The 20895-nt window shown below is 36.1% G+C and overlaps 1 protein-coding gene across 5 annotated transcripts in view; it reads left to right on the plus strand.

The window, feature by feature from the left end:
• The window catches only part of LOC100759343 (renalase), a 273231-nt gene that overhangs the window by 169171 nt on the left and 83165 nt on the right, over positions 1-20895 (plus strand). The gene's annotated exons all lie outside the window — the stretch shown is intronic.

The raw sequence follows: 20895 nt of genomic DNA on the forward strand, positions 1-20895 counted from the left end.
CCTACTGATGAAAATAGAATGCTTTTTTTGGGGGGGTAATGTTTCAGTTGGGACTCAGAGTCAGTGTTTCCATCATCAGACTCAATTGTACATGTCCATCTGTTAATGCTGGTCCAGAATGAGATTTTACATATTTCATCTTTGAAATGTCTTTTCACATGGATAGGACCTGCAAGTGCTAATGTGTGTCCATGAGCATAGGATTTTAATTGAGCACGTTCATTGCTGGGGAGGTACTTCAAGAATTCCGTTCGATTCCTCTCTGGCTTTGCCTTTGGAATGCCATTGCATTTGTCACGTGCACCTGAAGCTCCTGTGTGGCACTTAAATTGGTTTTGAAATGTGGAAATTGCACTTGACTGGCATCAAGGGCCGTGAATGTGCTGCTGGGTCTGTAATTTCAGCTCAGAAAAAAAAAAAAAAAAAAAAAAAAAAAAAAAACAGAGCCCCTGCATATTTGTGTGAAATCGAAGTCTCGCTTCTTGTTTTAACTCTGTCAGCACAAGAGGCAGAGAAAACGGTTTGACGTTACATGTCAAAAACAACATTAGTCTTATTGAAATGATTTTGCTGAAGTATAAATTACACTGAAATGCCATTTTTGTCTTGTAATTTCAGTTGAGTTCATTAAGAAACATTATCAAGTCTGTAAGAAAGTTCAGTTTCAAAACTATTTAGTGTGCAGTTATAATAGTGGGTGGTAGTCTGTCTCATTCAAAACAAATTTAGTCTTGGCCCTGAGCTCAAAAAAATCATAATAACTTATTACCATACTTAGCAATTGGATGCTACGTGGTAGAAAAGAAAGACACTCAGATTCTGTTCTGAAAAAAAAATGATCATGAATCTAATGCTGCTTGAAGCATCAAGGGTGAAGGGACCTCACTATCAACACTGTTTCAATAAAATCTGCTCACTCCAAATACATCCCACAGAACACCAGCTGGAACTAACAGCAGACAGTCATAGGTTTAGAGAGCCAGACACTTTCACAAGCTATATGAATTTTTACAACTTATCTTTTTTCTGCCTCAAAACAAGTAGTTATTCTGAATTAATGTCCTCTTAGCTCCTCAGAATATATTGTCACCTGTAGTTTTAAAATACGGCTTGTTCGTAGAGGCAAATACTTTAGTCATTTCAAATGTAAGACTGATTCTTCAACTGTATCAGTTCAACCTCTCAACACATCTAGATGCCAGGTGACCACTCACAGCCAGTTGCCTGATGTGGTCCTTTTTTTCTGTTGGTGTTGCTCTCAGTATTCTTGGGTTTCCAGCAACTATTTTGCCAAAAAGCTAGCAATAATTTTCTTTTCTCCAGATAATTTCTTCAACATCTATAGTCAAACACGATTTAATTTATTCCCTATCGGTATACAGCATCATTGCTTAAGAAATAAATGAGCTATTCAGAAAATTATCTTAGATGCAGGATCATTTTCTCTTTTTTGTGAAGAAAAATCAACAAAAATAGGATGAAATTACCCTTTTAAAGTTTTGGACTTTTGCTCACCAGTGTAGAGGGAATAATGTGACAGATGTTTTTAAACTAGTACTAATGATGCATAGTACCCTCTGAACAGAACTACAACTTAATGTTTTACATCTCAAATAATAAGTTATTCACACTCATCTGTACATATCACCAAGTGCATTTGTCTTCTTTTGATATGTTTGTTGTGAAGTGATAATTTCAATAAGAGGTTAGTATGTTACAGAATACCATGGGATGTCTATCACTTAGCAAGTAACAGGTTGGATATATTTGCAAATATATGTAACAACATGATTGAGTTGAAGACCATATGCAAACAAGACAAAAATGGTAAGTCAAATGGGCAAAGCTTATTAATGAGCAGTATGCAGAGGACATTCAAATTGTCCATAAACACACAAAAGACAGTTTCCCTGGTTATTACAGTGTGTCACACCATCCCACATTAGTACCAAACAGTCATTGTACATGGTTAAGAACTAACTCGGGAATACAAACATGTACAAAGAGATCTGTGGAAAATAATTTTAGCATTTTTAAGGAAAATATTTTAATATTTACTTATAATGTAGTTCAGAAGGAAAATGAACTGATTACTTATTTGTGTTCAATGAGAATATACAGCAGAATGTATAATAAAGTAAGAATTACAAAAGTTAAAAAAAAAAAAACCTAACTCAGTGGCTTAGGAAATTGGACAAGTTACACGATGGACAGCTTGTCTCTACAGTGTCTGCAGTCTCGGTTGGAAAGACTTAAAAGCCAGATGACAGCTGAAGACATTCTGAAGTCATCCCGAAGCATCTTCACCCACATGGTTGTGGTTTGATGTTGATGGAGTGTGGAGCCGTTGGCCAAAACCCATGTGAGCTTCTGCAATTGGCTTGAGAGTCTTCAGAACAGTGTAGCTGGGTCCCAAAATCAAATCCCTCAAGAAAATCAGGCCTAAGCTGTGTCATCTTTTATGATCTAACTTAAAATCCCATATTGTCATGTTTGCCTTAATCACAAGCCTTTCTAGATCCCAAGCAAAGACATATATAGTCTGTGCCTCTTAGCAGAGAGGAGTTAAAGTCACACTTGAGAAAAGCAGATAGGATGGGGAATGTTGTTGCAACCATTGGAGAAAATTTATCTACAATACTGTTTATCAGGTAAATGCAAGTTAAATAACTACAAATCCCTTATCATGGAAAAAATTGATAATTCTTTTTAATTTCATTCATTCATTCATTCCTCGGTAGAGAGGAGAAAAAAAGAACTTAAAAACAACAAACAGAATGAAAAATAGCATTATTTTTAACCATGAAAAACACTTGATCTAGGAAGAACTTCTTTCTGCACAAAATGCAGTTAAACGTGAGTGTTTTAATTGCTAATAATCGTGGAGTAGTAGCAACCAGCACCCTCATGTGTTCCCACAAATCCAGACAAAAACATCCAATTTGCAACTTCAAAAGGTGAGAAGCATAGAAAAGCAAGTGAGCCTCACAGCGAACACTGTGAGAGACGAGGTAAAACACAAAGATTCTAAGCATGGGATTGTAAGGGACATGGTAGACAGTAGCGTGCCACACTGAGCAGAGAGGTAGCTGCCAGGAGAAAGAATCCACCCCTGCTCCCAACCTTAAACAAAAATGAAAACTCTCCAGAAGCAAAGACTGCAAAAATACATTTTCCGACAATAGAGCTACAAGCTATGTGAGGCAGACACTAAGAAATGACTCAAGGCCACCATCCTGTGACACTGCCTATTACGCTGAGCAAGCAGGGAGCAAATCCCAAGGGGAACCTGCAAATAAAACTGCTCTGCTGTAAAAAGTACAAAGTACCCTCACAACTATGTTTTCAAACTCTAGCGCTCTCCACCTCAGCCTCGAAAAGCAGGAGACTCAGAGAACCACAGGGCCACTCCATGGGAGCTGCCCCAAGCTGAAACTGACAGGAGCAAGAACACTCACACTAAAGCCCAGGACACAAGTGGTCTGATCTCTATAAAGATGAAAAGATCCCGCTCAAAGGTAAATATGAGTCAGGGAAGGTCTACAGCAGAGCCTTGGATGTCGAAATCCTCACGGGGAAAAGAGGGACCATCCAGCACGCTTGGGAAACCAGAGCTGGCCTGGTTACAAGTGACCCAAAGTGACAGACCAGGCCGAGGGCTGGAAAACACCTAAGGGAACGCTGACCATTGCTGAGAGCAGGGCAGAAACTCAACCCCACAGGCAACCTGTACATCTACATGGAACACTTCCTACCAACCAGCCCGGTAAAACAGATTTGAGCTGGAGACAGAGGTGGGCAGTTCTCATGTTAGCAGAAGTAACTCGGGTAGAGAACTCAAGTAGAGAAGGGACATTCTCTAATGCTATAAGCAAGGCTAAGATTTTAACTGAAGATGTAATTATTGTTGTTTCACTTGTATTTTTAAATCTTCACACTTGCATAAGTACTGGTTTTATATTAGTTCTTCTGTTGCTCAGTTAGGCTATATAATTATTGTCTCTGTTTCTGCATATATTCTATTTTGTGCCAAACAATTTCTCTTACCCAGAGCCCACTTTATTTTTTCTTTATTTCATCCCATTCTCTATGAATTTTGTAATTATAACTTGTTATGCTTTTAGTGATCTTTAAGTTCCATTTCCTCTAACAATATCCCAATTACTAGTTACTTATCTTACAAATTCTGTTGTTCTTATGCTAATTTGTGGTGAGATATTGTTTATGATTTATTAAAACTTGCCTGAGGATTCAGAAAGCAAAGTCAGCCACAGGCTGTAGAAGCCACTCACACACCTTTAATCCCAACAGCCAGAAGCTAGGAGATGGTGGTACACACCTTTAATCCTAGGACTCAGGACTAAGAGATAGATGGATCTCTGAGCTCAAGGCTATCCAGATCTACACAAGAGTGAATCAATCTGAAAGAGAATTAATCTCACTCACAACTTTAATCCCAACATTGGGGAAGTATTTAAGACAGAAGCAAAGTCTCAGAGAGGCTTTTTTCATTCTCCAGCCACCCTGAGGAGAGGTTACAGTCTGAGGCTTGGTGAAGAGACTGTTTGTGGATCATCCCTATCAGCCTCAGCTAGAGGTGAGAGTTAGTGGCTGGCTGCTTTGCTTTTTAGATTTTCAACTTGAAGCTTGAACCCCAATATCAGTCTCTGGGTCTTTTGGTTTTTGTTACATTAATTCCTCGTCTTAACATATTTCTCCATCCCTACACTTAATAACAATATTCTAGCATCCTTCATTCTGATTTTGTCCATTATTCTGCAAAACTTGTTGGAGCTAAAGGGGCAATTTTTCTTACTACTATATTTTCCTAGTAAACTTATTCAGCAGTTGATAGGCTAATATTCTGTTGTTAGAGTGGTGCTGCCGATCATGGTCTGTGTGTCCTGATAACATGGACTGGGGGTTTAGGTAGGTACTAGACTATCCCCTGGTCCAGTGGATGGGTAGGAATGACCTCAACCCTACTATAAACTAGTATCACTTAAGCATAACAAAATCTTCAGCTGAAAGAACATGAATGATTAAAAAAAAAAGCATGACCTAATTGCAAATGTGTAAGTGCCAGTGAATACAAACACAAGAAACATGAAAAAATCAAGGCAATATAGCTGCTCTGAGAGTCATCCATTCTACATTAATGGATTCCATGGGAGAGAATTGGTTAAATACCAAATAATTCAAAAGGGTGTTAGTTAAAAGAGTGTTCAGTGGACTCAAATAAGACTCCAACTCCTGGGCTGATTCTAAGAAACTTTCAATAAATTGCTGAATGAAATAAAGAAGCCAATAAAAGATATGAAAGGGGAATTCAATGGAAGAAAAACTAAAGAACGATAAAATTTAAATCTTGGAAATGAAATATTCAAACAAATGAACAAATAAATGCATTGCCAAGACATCCTATTAGAAAAGATCAAGTGAAAGATAGTACCATAGGATCAGGACAAGGTAGTTAGCACATTCTGATGATAACCAAGAAAAATAATAAAGATGTACAGAAAGACTTGGAGCTCTTTGGGACAACACTGTAAATTAGATTTACAAGTTATGGACATGGGAGAAATACAAGCTAAGAAAATAGAAAGAATACAATATATATAATAAACACATAGTAGAACCCCCATCTAAGGGCAGAAATTGCCATACATTTATGGGTCTCATTTAGAATGCAAAAAATAAGACTATAATTATAGTTAAACTACAAAGTCTATCTCGAACCAAAAAAGAAAAAAGAAAAAGAAAAGAAGATTGAGAGCTGCAGGAGAGAATCTGCAAGTTATTAAGAAAAGCAAACCTATCAGAATAACAACACATTTCTCAATTATGACTCTAAGTGGCAAGAGTGCATGCAACAATGTTTCAGGCTCCTAAGGACAGTAACTATCAAACCAAATTACTCTCTCTACCAAGGCTACACCTCACAATGGAAAGATAAAGAAAAGATCCCATTAAAAGCATAAGCTAAAGCAATTCACAGTTGAAAAGGCACCATTGTAGAATATCCTACACTGAAGAGAAAAGAGAATCCATAAGATATCAGGAAAGAATAAACTCAATAAAGTAGTGGCTGAAAAAACGAGAACTAAGAAAGGAAAAAAACCAAGACCCTCAAGATTATTAGAATCAATACGTAACTTTCATTAATAATTCTGAATAATAATGGTTTCAATTCCCCAACCAAATACACATGCTAGCAAATTTTAATGAAACACAGGGCACATATATTTGTTGCCTACAAGAAACACATCTCATTGGCAAAGGAAAGCACCAAGCTAATGGAGAAAGGATAGAAAAAGGCATGTCAAGTAAACAGATATAGTTAAAAATACAGCTATCCTAATAGCTGACAAATTAGACTTTAAACTGTACGTCAAGAAGATATGACAGCCCTAATACAGCTCACACAAAACAGTTTCAAAACACCAGTTCTACTGAACAGAAAGGCACAGCTTAACATCAACACATTAATAGACTAACAGTGAATAACTTCACACCTCGTGCTAGCCAATAGAAAAAAAAAACCCTCAAGAGAAACATGAGAGTTAAATGATACCATAAATCAAATATACTTAACAGACATCTAGAGAATATTTTACACAATGACTATAGAAAATGTATTTTTTTCATCAACCTATGGAACATTTTCTAAAATAGAGTGTATTGTAGATGACAAAGCAAGTCTTAACAAATACAACAAAAGCTAAGATAATTGCCTATACTCTATTCTTTATCTGATCACAATAGTGTAAAACTAGAATTCAAAAGCAAGAGAAACTACAGAAAATACTACAAATTGTGTTGAGTGAACAGCAACACACTATTGAACAATGACTATGTCATCAAAGAAATCAGCAGGGACATTTGTAATTTCTAGACTTAGATGTGACTGATAATGTTCTATAACAGAACCTGGGAGATAACCTGAAAGAAGCTCTAAGGAGGAAATTACAGCCCCAAAAGCCTGCACTGGAGAAAATGTGAATAGGTCTTATGAAACAAGAACAAGCCAAACACAGACCCGGGAAGGAATTATTGAAGATCAGACCAAAATCCATGTGACAGAAACAAAACGACACAAGCAGAGAAACTAAGAGTGGTTCTTTGAAAAGATAAACCAGATGGACAAATCCTTAGATAAGCCCAAAGGAAGTGAACAACTCCCAAATTGATAAGGTCAGAGATAAAAAGGGAGACATTGCAAAAGATACTATGAAATTCAGACGGTTATTATGGCTTATTTGAATACCTACCTCCCAACAAATTTGTAAATCTAGAAGAAATGCATACAGTTTTAGATATGTGTCGTCTGCTAAAACAAAACTGAGAAGATAGAAACAAATATCTATAACCAGCAATGAAATTAGAACATTAATAAAAATAGAAAAGATAGTTAAGTTCCAGCTGAGATGGGTTCCCCAAAAAGTTCTGTTAGATCAAAAACAAAAACAAACAAAAAATAACCAACAAAACAAAGCAAAAAAACAAACACAAATGCTTTTCAAACTATTTCACACAATAGAATAGACAGGAGACTACCAAACCCATTTGACCAGTATTACCCTGGTAGCAAAACTAGGTAAAGAAACCATTTAAAAGGCAATTATCGGCCAATCTTACTATTGAAAATGCCTGCAATAACAGACAAGCAAACCAAATCAAACATTACATTAAAACATCATGATCAAATTGGCTTAGTTCCAGGATTGCAAGGATAATTCAGTGCATGCAAACCAATGCATGTAGTATATCACATAGAATGAGTCAAGGGTTATTCACATAGAGTGAGTCAAGGTTACATATGAGCCTACCCATAAATGCACAAAAGGACTTTCACAAAGTTCAACATCCCTTCACGATAAAAACCAGAAGAAACAGAAGTGGAAGGAACACACCTTAATATACCAAAGGCGATGTACAACAAACCTACAGTCATTATTATACTAAGTGAGGAAAAACTCAAAATATATCCTCTGAAATCAGGAAGGAAACAAGTCTGCCTGCTTTCTCCATTCTTCTCCAGTGTAGTGCTTGAAAAGTTAGCAAAAGCGAAAGAAAAAAAAGTAAGAGAATGAAATTCAAAGGATACAAGAAGGAAAAAACAAAGTCAAACTATCCTATGTGCAGATAGCATGATCCTTTATGTGAGAGACCCTGCAGAAGCCCTCAGAAAACTCTTAAAACTGATAAACTCCTTCCACAAAGGAGCAGGATACAAATACACCACACAAAAGCAGTAGCCTTCCTGTATACCAATAGCAAACATGCTGGGAATGGTACCAAAAAGCAATCCCATTCGGAATAGCTTCAAACAATAAATAAATACAATTTCTTGAAGTAAGCCAAATAAAGGGAGTAAAGGGCTCTATAAGTAGCATTTAAAACTTTTAAAAAAGAAGTTGAAAACACTGGAACACCCAAAGACCTCTCTTGCTTCTTGCTCATGGGTCAGGGGAATTCATATTGTACACATGGTTTTATTCCTGAAAGCATCTACAGATAGAATCCATGTGATCCCATCACTATTCCAAGGACCGCTTACACAGAAATAGAGGAAAAACATAAAATTCACATGGAAGCATCAAAACCCAGAATAGTCGAAGCAATCCTGAGCTGAGTATCAGCATGCCTGATTTAAACATCTACTTTATAGCAAAAACAGCTTTTAAGAGCATGGCATTGGCAGTAAACAGAAATGTAAATCAAATGTAGAACACAATACTCTGAAGTAAACTCACACAAGTGACGTCGCCTGATTTGTGATCCAGATGTGAAAGGGATACATTGGAAAGAAGATGGGCTCTTCAAATAATCCTAGGAACTGGATACCCACATCTACGGGAATTAATCCTGTATTGGTCGCTGCATAAAAATGATTTCATATAGATCAAAGATCTTACTAGCAAACCTGAAACCAAGAAACTGGTAGGAAAAAAAAAAAAAAAAACATTGAAAACACAGAGGATGTAGGCATGAGCAAGGACTCCCTGAATAGTATTCCAACAGCTCACAAATGAAACAAAGCATTGACAAATGGGATTGCATGAAATTGGAAAATTTCTGCACAGCAAGGGAAACGATTAATTGAGGGAAAAGACAGTACACAGAATGGGAGAAAATGTTTTCTGTTTATCTGACAGAGGATTAATAACTATAATATATAAAGAACTGAAAAATTAAATGTCAGACAAATCGATCTAATTAGTAAATGAACTAACAAAACAGACAGTTCTCAAAAGAAGAAACACAAATTAAAAACATACCACCAACAGAAAAATTAAAATTAAAATACCATTGTGAGTCCATTCAACCCAGTCACAGTGACCATCATTAAGAAAGGAATAGCAATAAATGCTGGAAAGGATGTGGGAACTGGAGTGGGGTCATATAATACACTGCTAGTGGCAATGTCAGTTAATTCAGTTACTCTGAAAATTAGCATAGAAATTCTCCAGTAAACAAAAAAGAAAATAGAACTACTATATGGCTTGTCTACACCACTCCTGGGCATACACTCAAAGGACTCCAAATCAACATAACAGAAACTTGTACATCTGTGTTTATTGCAGCACTATTCACAGTTGCAAAGTTACAGCATCAGTTTAAGTGTCTGTCAAAATTAATGGACAAATAAATTGTAGAAATATATATGCCATAGAGTTTTATTCAATCATAAAGAAAAATGAAACTATATAGTCTGTAATAAACTGAGTGCAACTAGAAATCATCATATTAAGTAAAATAAGACTCAGAAAAATACAGCCCATGTTTTCTCTGATACACACACATACATATATTCATACATATACAAGCATACATATATGTATACATATGACATGGATATTAAAGAGAGATTATCTGGGAGAGTGAATGGAAATAGTAGGAAAGAGAACAAGAAGGAGGGTAGGATAGGAAACAAGGTAAAAAGAAAAGATGGTGTACATTCATGAAAGTGTCTTTTGTGAAACTCATCACTATCTACAGTGAATACGGGGCAATAATACTTCTCACAAAAATGCAAAATGTCTGACTTTAATGTAATGCTTAAGATTATATCAGCTGATCACAAGAACATTAAATTGTTAGGACAGGAAACAATTATCTTCCTCATTGTGCCTTAATAGCAGTCCAGTGTCATAGTCAAATAACAGAAATAAGTCCCCTGTCCTTGATTCAACTCACTCTTCAACATGAGGGAATATATGTACTGAGCACACAGTAGCACTTTTCCTGTACTTATGCCATCTTCTACTGGGAGCTGGACAAGAAAGGTGGAAGACAATGACAAAAGATTGTGTAGGTGTTGAGTGGGGAGTGGTGGGAGACTTCTCTGACCTTAAACTGACTTAAAAAGCCAAAAACAAAGATGTTTTGCTTGAGAATTTTCCAATATACAAGATTTACTTCCATGAATAATTTTAGTGATGGGTTGATATTGAAAATTGTTTATATGAGAAGTGCATACCTTATGTGACAGTATTCTTACAAAATCTACTAACGCAGGGCTTTTCTTTTCACAAAACAAAATGACTTTATTTTGTTACTTCTTCATATCTTATACTATTGTAAATATGAGTGAGTGATTTTTATGCTTACTTACTATCCTAATGATATTCATTTAATGACAACTATATGGTTAATTACAAAGCATATAGCAGAACCTATGCACATGTTTCACACAGTTGGGTTACTATATGACTGTTGTGTGAATTTCATTGTCACACTCTGAGCTTGGTATCTAATGCTGTTGAAATAAAGCCGACAATCAAACCGCTAGCATAAAACAACCAAGTGCATGTTTTTCCAGCCATGCTAGAGTGAAAGGTAGTAGACCTGCTCTTCCTGCCACATCATTTTGACACTCATAAAGGATTATTAACTTGAAATTGCTAATGAAATATAAGCCCTTGGTTTACAAATTATATCCTAAACCTATGACAAACACATTGACTCAGCTCTGCTGCACCATTCAATTTCTCAGTATGAAATATTTCAAAGAGAAGCAAGTTCATGTTTTCATGGGATGTCTGCTCAAATCTCTTTTGCACATGAATCTTTATGCAAAAGGGAAGCTTGCACAGTGAATTGTCACCGAGTGAAAAACCAGAGTGTAAATCAGTTTTCACTCCAGGCATCTCTGAGCTCACGAACTCAGCATAGGAAACAATTACTTATTTTGCACATTCTGTTTCAATAGCAATCCAATTTCACATTTATATAAACAAAAACAGACATCCTCCATTCCTAATTTAACTCGCTGTACAACAAAAAAGCATGTATCCTAGTGAACATAAAAACTGCATTTTTTTTCTGCTAGCTGGTCTTTTGCTGTGAGTTAAATGAATAAAAATATTCAGCACAGTTGATTATTTCAAATTACAAATGTTCATTTATGTAGAAAATGCCCTAATCTTTCTTAGCTTTACATACAACAAAGGTTATTTATCATTAATGAAGTAGAAATAATACTAATTCTTACAAATAAAATAGAGAAAATTGCAGCTGGATAGGAGCAAAAGTTTGTTGATATTGGAAACTGTTTACTGGACAATGCCAAACGAAAAGATCAATGTAGGATCCTAAAGGGGATTTCAGGGAACTCTTACAAGTTGTAGGTCTTTGGGGGCTTGTGATTCCATGGCTTCTTAAGATTTATTTATTTTAGTTTTTATGTCCATGTGTATGTGTACTACATGCATGCAGTGCCCACAGAGGCCAGAAGAGGGCATGAGAACTTGGAAATGTAGTGTTGTGAGCTGCCTGTGTGCAGGAAACCCAACACAACAGTCTTCTGCAAGAGCAGAAGAGCTCTTAACGACTGAGTCATCCATCTCTCCAGCCCCTGATCCCATGATTTTGCATCCCATTTTGAAACCTCGTGGCTTTTCTTATGTTTTCATTGCCAAGTATTAAAAGTTATTTCCAAATTAGTTTGAATGTTTTCTGTTATTTTCAAGGCAGAGATCTGTTTTGTTAGAGATGTCCTGAGTCTTATTCATAAATGGAATAAAAGAGAAAAGGAAAGGGGGCAATCTGTGTGCTAAGAAAGGCTCTTCCTGTGACTATGAGAAGAGAAATGGAGGAGGCCCAGGGAAGGAAGGAGAGAGAACATATTGAGGGTATTCTGGCTTTTGGTTTGCTTTGGTTTTGTTTTTAGGTTCTAGACACGCTAAGAAGGAGATTTGAAGGGACCTATTAGCTGAGAAAAACTTTGAGGGAAGCAAGCATGAGATGACCTGGGTTTGGTAGAGCATGGGAGCAGACAAGAATGTTGCATCCGATAACAACCAGCCAGAACAGCTTGCTTGCTGTCTAAGTTAGGGTGTGAGTACCAGGACTTAAGACACACAATCAGCATGGGACACAGGCAACTGAGGGTGGATCTGGCTGTGTCAGAAAAGACTTTGACACCTTAAAACTATGATATTGCACATCTTTCTGAGAGAAAAAAGGACAAAGACTTCATTTTCTTCCTCCTTGGTTCTCAACCCTGAACCTCCATCAGTGGTCCTCCTTATGGATGTCTTGTTCAGTTCTTTTCCTGTGACAACCATTGTCATTTTCACTCACCCTTGTTCTGTTCCAGGGTTGTAAATACAAAATTACTAATCTTCACAACACAGCAGCCCTTTCAGCTGGGCCACACCCCTGTTTAGCAGGAAGAGAGTCTGGAGTTCAGTAAGATGATGTATGTATCAGCTCATTGTGTCAGATACATATGGCATTATATTGTTATCACATTGCGTTATCACATGCTTAGTTATAAGCAGTCTCTTTATTAGACTCAGAAATGCAGGTACAGTTAACCCATATGATTGGCATTGAACATTTGCAGTTAAGAAAGAAAGTTAAGATGAGAAATTAAGGAAAATAACCAAAACCTTAACAGTGAATATTTATACATCTATGTCATAGATAAAATGGAAACAAAGGAAATAGCAAAAAAATGAATAGTATTCCCTAATATGTATTAATAATCTTATTTTAAAACATTGGAAAGAAAGAGTCGATCTGAAAATAAAAAAATAATTGTATTTTCATTCAAATTGAAAATGTTTCTAGTTAGGCAAGTATAATTATTAAAACATAAATAAAATCCCAAAGGTAACATTAAATGAAGGATAGTGCCACTTATCATTTTTGTTCCCTATTTCAGTTTATTTTCTTCGCCTTTAGCTGAGCATTGTGGGTAGTTGTTATTTTGTAAACAGAAAAGCAGCTTGCTGGTCTGCAAAATACAAAATGAACATATTTTTTGAGTAGCTCATTCTACCAGATTCTGACATTTTGCCTCAACACCACAGACTTCAAACATTGTTTTATGATTCCAAAGCCATGAAAGTTTTGAATTAGAATATTAATTCTCTTAAGTCTGAGAACAAAGTGACATACGTGTGTGTGTGTGTGTGTGTGTGTGTGTGTGTGTGTGTGTGTGTGTAAATAAGAAGTGACTTGTAATAAAATTTTTATGATTATGAATTTTAGAACAACTATATTGCTCATGAATGGCATGCTGTCCTGAAGTAACTAAGTGGCTAGGCTGGGAAGAATTGCTGTAAAATATGCATGATGTTCTGTGACATTTTGGATAATAGCATACACAGTGCTGTATTTCCATATCCCATCCCATCTGAAGCTCAGCACTTTTCCTGCAGAAAGAATGGTGGCATAATGCTCCAAAAAGTTTAGAACGCACAGAAATAAGGACAGCATTTCCAGCCATTTCACTGTGGTTTGCTGACTTACAATATCTGTTCTAAAAAGAGAACCAGAAAGCCAACTACATTTAGATTCTGAAACCCCCAAATGAAAACTCCTGAGGGTGAAACTGTCAGTAACCAGGACGGAGCTGTTTTACATCTTTATCCAAAATTCATCCTCTGCTCTTGTAATCTTTTGGTTGACATGCATTTAATAGTGACCAACACAGTGCTAGATGCATAGTGGGCTTACAGTAAACATTGTTTAACTAACTAACCCATATGTATATCATATATATATACAGTTTCTATGTATATATATATATGTATATGTATATATATATATACAGTTTCTATGACTAAAAGTGAAATTTTTTCATAATGGTATGGTTAGAACTTGTTGCTATAGAAACAATCGAATGTCATTTTAGCTTCAAGGAACCTTCAGAGAGGGAGGAATGAGAAGTGAGTATATAATACAGTGATTGTAAGAAAGTCAGAAGGTTTTGCAAAGAGCCATCTGTGGCCACATCTGCACAGCTAAATATTTGTTTGCTTTGGTCACTGGGGGACAGGAGGAAAGAGGCAAAGAGGTAATAGAAGCAGGAACCAGAAAAGTAAATGCCTCTTTATCTTGAGATTGTTCTTTATAATTAATTACAGAGGTAGCGAGTCAGAAAGAAAATAAAGACAAAATCAAAAACAAAAACTACCTCTCCCTGACATCTGAGGAGAAAACAGAGGACTCAATTCACCCCCCATATTGGCGACAGGCTCAGTTTGGGCCCTGCCAGTGACATGCCTTTACAACAGAGTCTGTCCAGTGTGGATGGATCACCTGTTCACTTGCAAAAGCTAAGAACTTGTTCCTAAAAGTCAGCCTCAGCTCTATGCATCTCCACTAGGGGAAAACTAAGATGAGTTGGGATTAATTAAATGGTATTCTATTTATAAGCTAGTGGTACTTCTATGCTCTTTTCCTCTCATCTAAAGAGGATATAAAGTACTGACTATTGAGATCCCACATCTAGGAAGCATGTAGATAAATTGGCCCTGCTAGAGGAAACTTTATTTCCCTAGAACCCCAGTGCATTTGAAATTCATCCCACAGGCTTAAAGTAAAATATATGCATAGCAAATATATATGGCTTACATGCTAAATGTTTTTATTTGGGTAATAGTGTTATCAGCAAGCATGTGAGTATAAAAATAGATTAATCCTAAATTTTTCAGCAAAATTCCTCAAGTGATCATACTACAGAACAGAGAAATTCATTTCTAGTGACAATTTCTTTTATGCAATTGTGGAATAGAGTTAATATTAAGAAATGTAGCCAAGTGTGGTGGTACACACCTATAACTATAATACATAGGAAGCCAAGGCAGGAGGAAGCTATTGTAGGTGGTAGGAAAATTATCCAAACTACAGGATTTTATTCATTTACAAAGACAAATACCTAATCGAAAAAAGATTTCCTTCTTAAAAATCCACAATTTACATTACGTTTTCAGAAATACTACCCACCCCCACCAAACCTTGGCATGCTTGATGATTGACTGAGCGTCTACTCATTTTCTTTTTATCTTCTGCTTTGAGACACAAAGTGTCCTTTACTTGACAGAAGATATTGTTAATGTGAACTACCCTGACATGTCAGGACATCAGAATGTCACCAGGCTAGAATGTAACTTGGTTTAGAGTTTATGTTTAGCAAGTGAAAGGCTCTTGGTTGGTTAGATCACCAGAGTGCATACATGCATGCATGTGTTCATGTGTGCGTGCGCGCGCACGCGCGCGTGCACACACACACACACACACACACACACACACACATATTTACACACAAACACAAAAGATACACTCAGAGACACCACAAAAACCTATTAAAATCAATTACTATTGTGTTTTTGCAATGTTCTTTTTATACACTAGGTATTGTGTTAAGTACTTTCTATTATCTAATTTCAATTTTTTTAACAGCCCTTTAGGGCAGACGCTATTATTATTCTCATTTTACAAGAAAACAGATGCTTGGAGAGATTAAGTAACTCGACTAAGGTCATACAGATGTCAGAACCAAAACTCAAACCCAGATTTTTCTGGCTCCAGAGATGCCTCTCAGGATAAAAGAAATATTTCCCCAGGGAACTCCTACATAGCCATAACTGCTGAAGTCTGTCATCAATAAACTCTAGATTTATTGCTTGCCAAAAGTACTTCTGAAACTGTGCTTCCAGCTAAACGACCGCTCTGCCTATGGAGTCCAAGTGCACACTCAATTTATCGCAGGCAAAGTGAAGGGGGACTGCTTCTGGGATGGTTTTACACAGAAGGAATGACTCGTGAATGGTAGATTGTCGAGCCCTGTGCTGGCTTCCTGTGGGAGCTATTTATGGAAACTTGGCCTTTTGGTGCTAGTCCTACATCCATTTTAAGTACAGAAAGATCAGCTATCCTAGCCAAGTTACCATTATCTTTGTGTATCCACATTGCTGGATGGCCAGATCTTCAGGAGTTGAATCAGTACAGTGCATGAAATTTCTTGATGTTCTTGAATTCAAAATAAAAGTATTAACAATAAGTAACTCGAGAGTAGTTTCCCTTGATCTGAGCTTCAACAGTTACAATACAAATGGTCCTCCTGGCTTCGACTGTCTATGAGCTACAGTCCTTTCCATATGGTGGCAAGTCAGGAAAATTAGCAGTGCTCTGTAATTAGCTTCAAGCAAAGAACTGTGGTAGGAGATGGAGGCTTTGAGCAAATGTTGGCATGAACAGTGTTACCATTAACTACAGTATCTGGAATGGGCACACAGTAATAGTGGGGATCGGAGCTTTCTTATCAACATCATTGTATTCTTTATCATGCCCAAAATGTCAATGCCAGGTGAAGAAGACTATAGTAAAAGTAGAACCTATTTCATATAAAATAGTATGGACTTCATAAACTATAAAACACTTTCACTCAGCATAGTGCAGGGCCCATGATTTGACCTTAAGATGTTAATTTCTGCCACTCATGAGAGTAGAATGTTACCTGACTTTGCTTGGGTGCTTTCCTAGAGAAAACTAGAAAAACATGTACTTAAAACAATTTCACTCAAGGTCCCAGGAAGAAAGATAGTCTCTTTTAATACATCTTACTGCAATGATTTCCTGCAAGTCCAGTTACCAAACCCTGGAACAGTTAAAGCAACCAGTAAAGGGAGTTATAGCATCCAGGGACTAATAATGGCAGGATGCCATTACCAGCACTAGGCCTAAGTAAGTGAGGGAAAGATATGTGACCAGTGTCCAAAGAGAATTGGAAAGAGGAGGGGAAAGCCACCTGAAAGGGATTTAGCTGTGAAAGGGCCAGAAGTGCCAGTATTGGCAAAGCATACCAAATGGGAGGATACAAATGTATCCATAGTCACTGTCTCATTTTTACACTGCCATGCCTTCCTATGTTTCTAACTGGCCAAAGGCTTCCAGAAACCAGAGCTGGAGGGAATTCAGATTCTAGAGGGTCAGTGGCCCTGACTACAGATCAACAATGAAGGTGAAGTTGACTGCGATACATTTCTGATTTCTAACTGTTTAAATAGAAGGAGTGAAGGAGAAACAACACTTTGATTACCTGCATTAATATTATAACATCATATACTAAGAAACAAATAAGACCTAAAGAGAGTTATATAACATACAATGAGTGAGAAATTTCTATATTATCTATTATTAAAACTCACATTAGTAACATGAAAAATGAAATAAGTCGCTTAGCAAAGTGATGTTAACAGTTTCCAAAGCTGAAAGTACATATTTGCTACTAGGTAAGGTATGTGAGAGATGTTCAGTCTTATATTAAAGCCAAAATAAAATGTCTATTTCCTTTCATATTAGAAAAAGATAAAATATAAGCAAGCATTATAAAATGGCTATTTCCTGTACCATTAATATAAATTATAAATTGGCATAACTTTCTAAAAATTACACTTATTCTACTTCAAGTCTGAAGGGTATAATTAGAAACCTTGATAAAGATATATACATTAAAAATGTTTATAATGGCTATGATAACATAAGAAAGAAACAAGGCCCAACATTAAGGAACAACATCCATTTCACCATTAAAAGTTTCATTCACGTGGAGACCATCTATCATATAGCAAACCAAAGGTTATAGTCTGCAAAAACTGTGTGTCTAGCATGTTCACAGTCCTCTTTGAGAAAAGCCAGGAAGATAGAAAGGAAAAATATTATCAAAACATTAATTGTTGTTTCTCTGGGTACTGACAGCATAGTGATTTTTTTCCATTTTCTCTTCTTATGAACTTATCAAATCTAACATGAGACTGTCTTTATTAATAGTTGCAAATGCCATATAAGAATTAGTCATAGAACGGGCCATGCAAAGCTTGTGAGATATAGTTCTTGTCTCAGGTTATTTATAATCTAGTTCTTAATTTTGTGTTGTTATTGTTTAATAACAATTATTCATTTCATTGGGTCATATAAAATGAAATAGCATTTTCTGTATTCTTCAAATGATATGTTTTCCTTGCACCAACTTCCCATGCCAGACTTAACCCTGTCTATCAGACTTAACTTCAAAATAATATCCAAGCTTTCAGAAAAAATACACAGAGAGGGTTCTTTAGGACATAGGATTCTAGGTAAAGATTTATAAACAGATATGGAAAATGTTATTGAGAAAATGATAAACTTTTTAAAAATCTTTACTTAAAGCCTTATTGTTAAAAGGGGCCAGAGTGACCTCTGAGATGAAAGCTTTTGCATTCTTCTTGTAAAAGTCACATCCAGAATGTATAAAGAATTGATACACAGTAGTAAGAAAAGGTCAGACAACCACAGATGACAATGTTAGGCCGAGTCCATCCAAGTCCAACTAGATGGAAGCTCGTAGTTGTTACTTCAGTATGCACACACATGCACTTACACGGATGGATACATGCATATATCATATATCTTATATGTACATACATAGATATTCTGTCTAAAATGGAACTACTTCTGGCTTTCTCTATTGTTATATCAAATCAAAGATTACTGCAATAGCTATTTAGACCAGTTTCATTCTTAAATGTCTATTGTCTTCTCTGTCACCTAATATGACTGTTATTTCAACAGAAACCACATCATGTGTCTTTGACTAGCAAAGCAGTAATAGCTTCCAACATCAATCAAGTAGAATGCTCTGAGAAGACATATCTTTGATAGCTGAAATACATTAGCCATGCCATCCTCACCTGTAACGTGTCCCCTTAACCTGCTTCATTTTTCTGTATTGCTTATTCTTATTTGCCTGGTTCTGCATTTTAGAATTTGATTCTCTACCAATCACATGAAAGATAATGGGAGCATCTACTTTTTCTGCCTGCTTTATACCTCTCACATCAATATGAGAACCTGGCATAGGGCAGGCAATGATGGAGAATGAATATTTTCTCACCAAAACCAGAAAGAGTATATATTACCATCCTTCTTTTACGGAGTACAAAACTGGATGAATGAGTCACAGTAGGAAACTAAGAAAATTAAATTACTTAATGTCTTGTGTTCTTGTCCTTTCCTCCACTCCTATCCTGTCAACCCTGGATGTGCACAAATGTGCACAAAGACACACATGAAAGGGTCATACAATAGGAACAGTCCCCTAATTAATAGACTGTTCTCCTCACTCTACCTTTTAGCCCTTCCACTCTCATCATAATCATAAAATGTCTCTTAAAATTTATATGCATAAATATATAAAATAATAGATGATTTGAAGGTTATATAATATGCAAATCTACATTGCATAAAAGTAGAGATTATGTAATCCCCTTGACTCACAATTAAATGAAGATGGTGGCTGGTGGCATTCAAGTAAAAGTTGATTATACAGAAATAATGCACTTTCATTTGAGCCTTGCTTTGTGATCATGTGGGGTTTTTTTTGTTTGTTTGTTTCTTTGAGACAGGGCCTCTCTATTTAGCCCTGGCAGTTCTGGAACTCACTATGTAGATTCAAATAGTCTCAAATTCACAGATATACCTGCCTCTACCTCCAGGCAGAGGTATGCACTATCATGCTTGGCCCTCATATATCTCTTTTATATACAAGGATACTTGATAAATTATTATTTAGCTTTCTGAAGTTATATGTTTCCTTCAGCATAAGAAGGTTTTGGGGGAGTTTCTGTTTGTTTGTTTGTTTGTTTGTTTTTTAAAGTTTTTTCAAACAAAATGGGACAGTTTTTAGGTCTGACCTGTATTTCAAAAACCTAAAACTTGACATCCTAAAGATGACATTTTTGATAAGTGAGTCTGTTGAAAATTGGATTGTTTCTGTCAGAAGTCTTACCTCTCCTGCCCCGTCAGACATGGGTGTTTATGGTTACTTGCTTTTTCTCTAGAGATACCAATTACCTTTTCAAAAGGCTACCCAAGGGGATTTGTCACTTGACAGTTTGTTTAAAATTTAGCTACATGTACAAATATGATGGAGGTGAGATCCAATTTGGCTGTCAACCTATTTGACCCTTTAGTTTTAGTTTTAAAAAATGTTTCAGGCTTTTATAGGTACTCAGTAGCTCAAAATTTTGTATGGTTGGTTGATTGCTTTGTTTACTAATTGAAAGATTGTTTTGTTGTGTTTTTTATTCCACAAATGGGCAACTTAGGAAAAATGTTCTTAATTTCTGGCATTTACAGCTCTCACCTCTTCTCTTTCAGAAAACAAAAATCATAGCTTGATATCAAGCCATAGCTTGAAAAGTGAATTAATTTAATAAAAATAAGGCCCCTCATTCTCTGAATATAATGGGGCCAGTGTCAGATGAACATTTGTTTATTAAGCAGGTACAGCTTTTTAATAAGACAGAAAATGATGTCTGGAGGAAATGATAAGCATTTTCTTTTGAGTGTAAAATAATCATGAATGTCTGAGAAGAAATCAGTGTTGGAGTTTATTCTGAAACTGTGGTCATCAGGAACAAGTTGAGTTTATAAAGATGTGCCCGTGTCTAAAAATGAGAATTCTAACTTCATTGTAGCCAGTCAGCATGATTAATCATCTCCAAATCACAGCTTTTCAGAGATATACAATAAGAATATTTAAAAATATGTAACATGAAAGACTTTGGTGAAATTCAGCATCATAGTTCTAAAAATATATGTCAACTATTACTCTGA

Source organism: Cricetulus griseus, chromosome 3 (assembly GCF_003668045.3).
Source record: "Cricetulus griseus strain 17A/GY chromosome 3, alternate assembly CriGri-PICRH-1.0, whole genome shotgun sequence".
Taxonomy (NCBI): domain Eukaryota; kingdom Metazoa; phylum Chordata; class Mammalia; order Rodentia; family Cricetidae; genus Cricetulus; species Cricetulus griseus.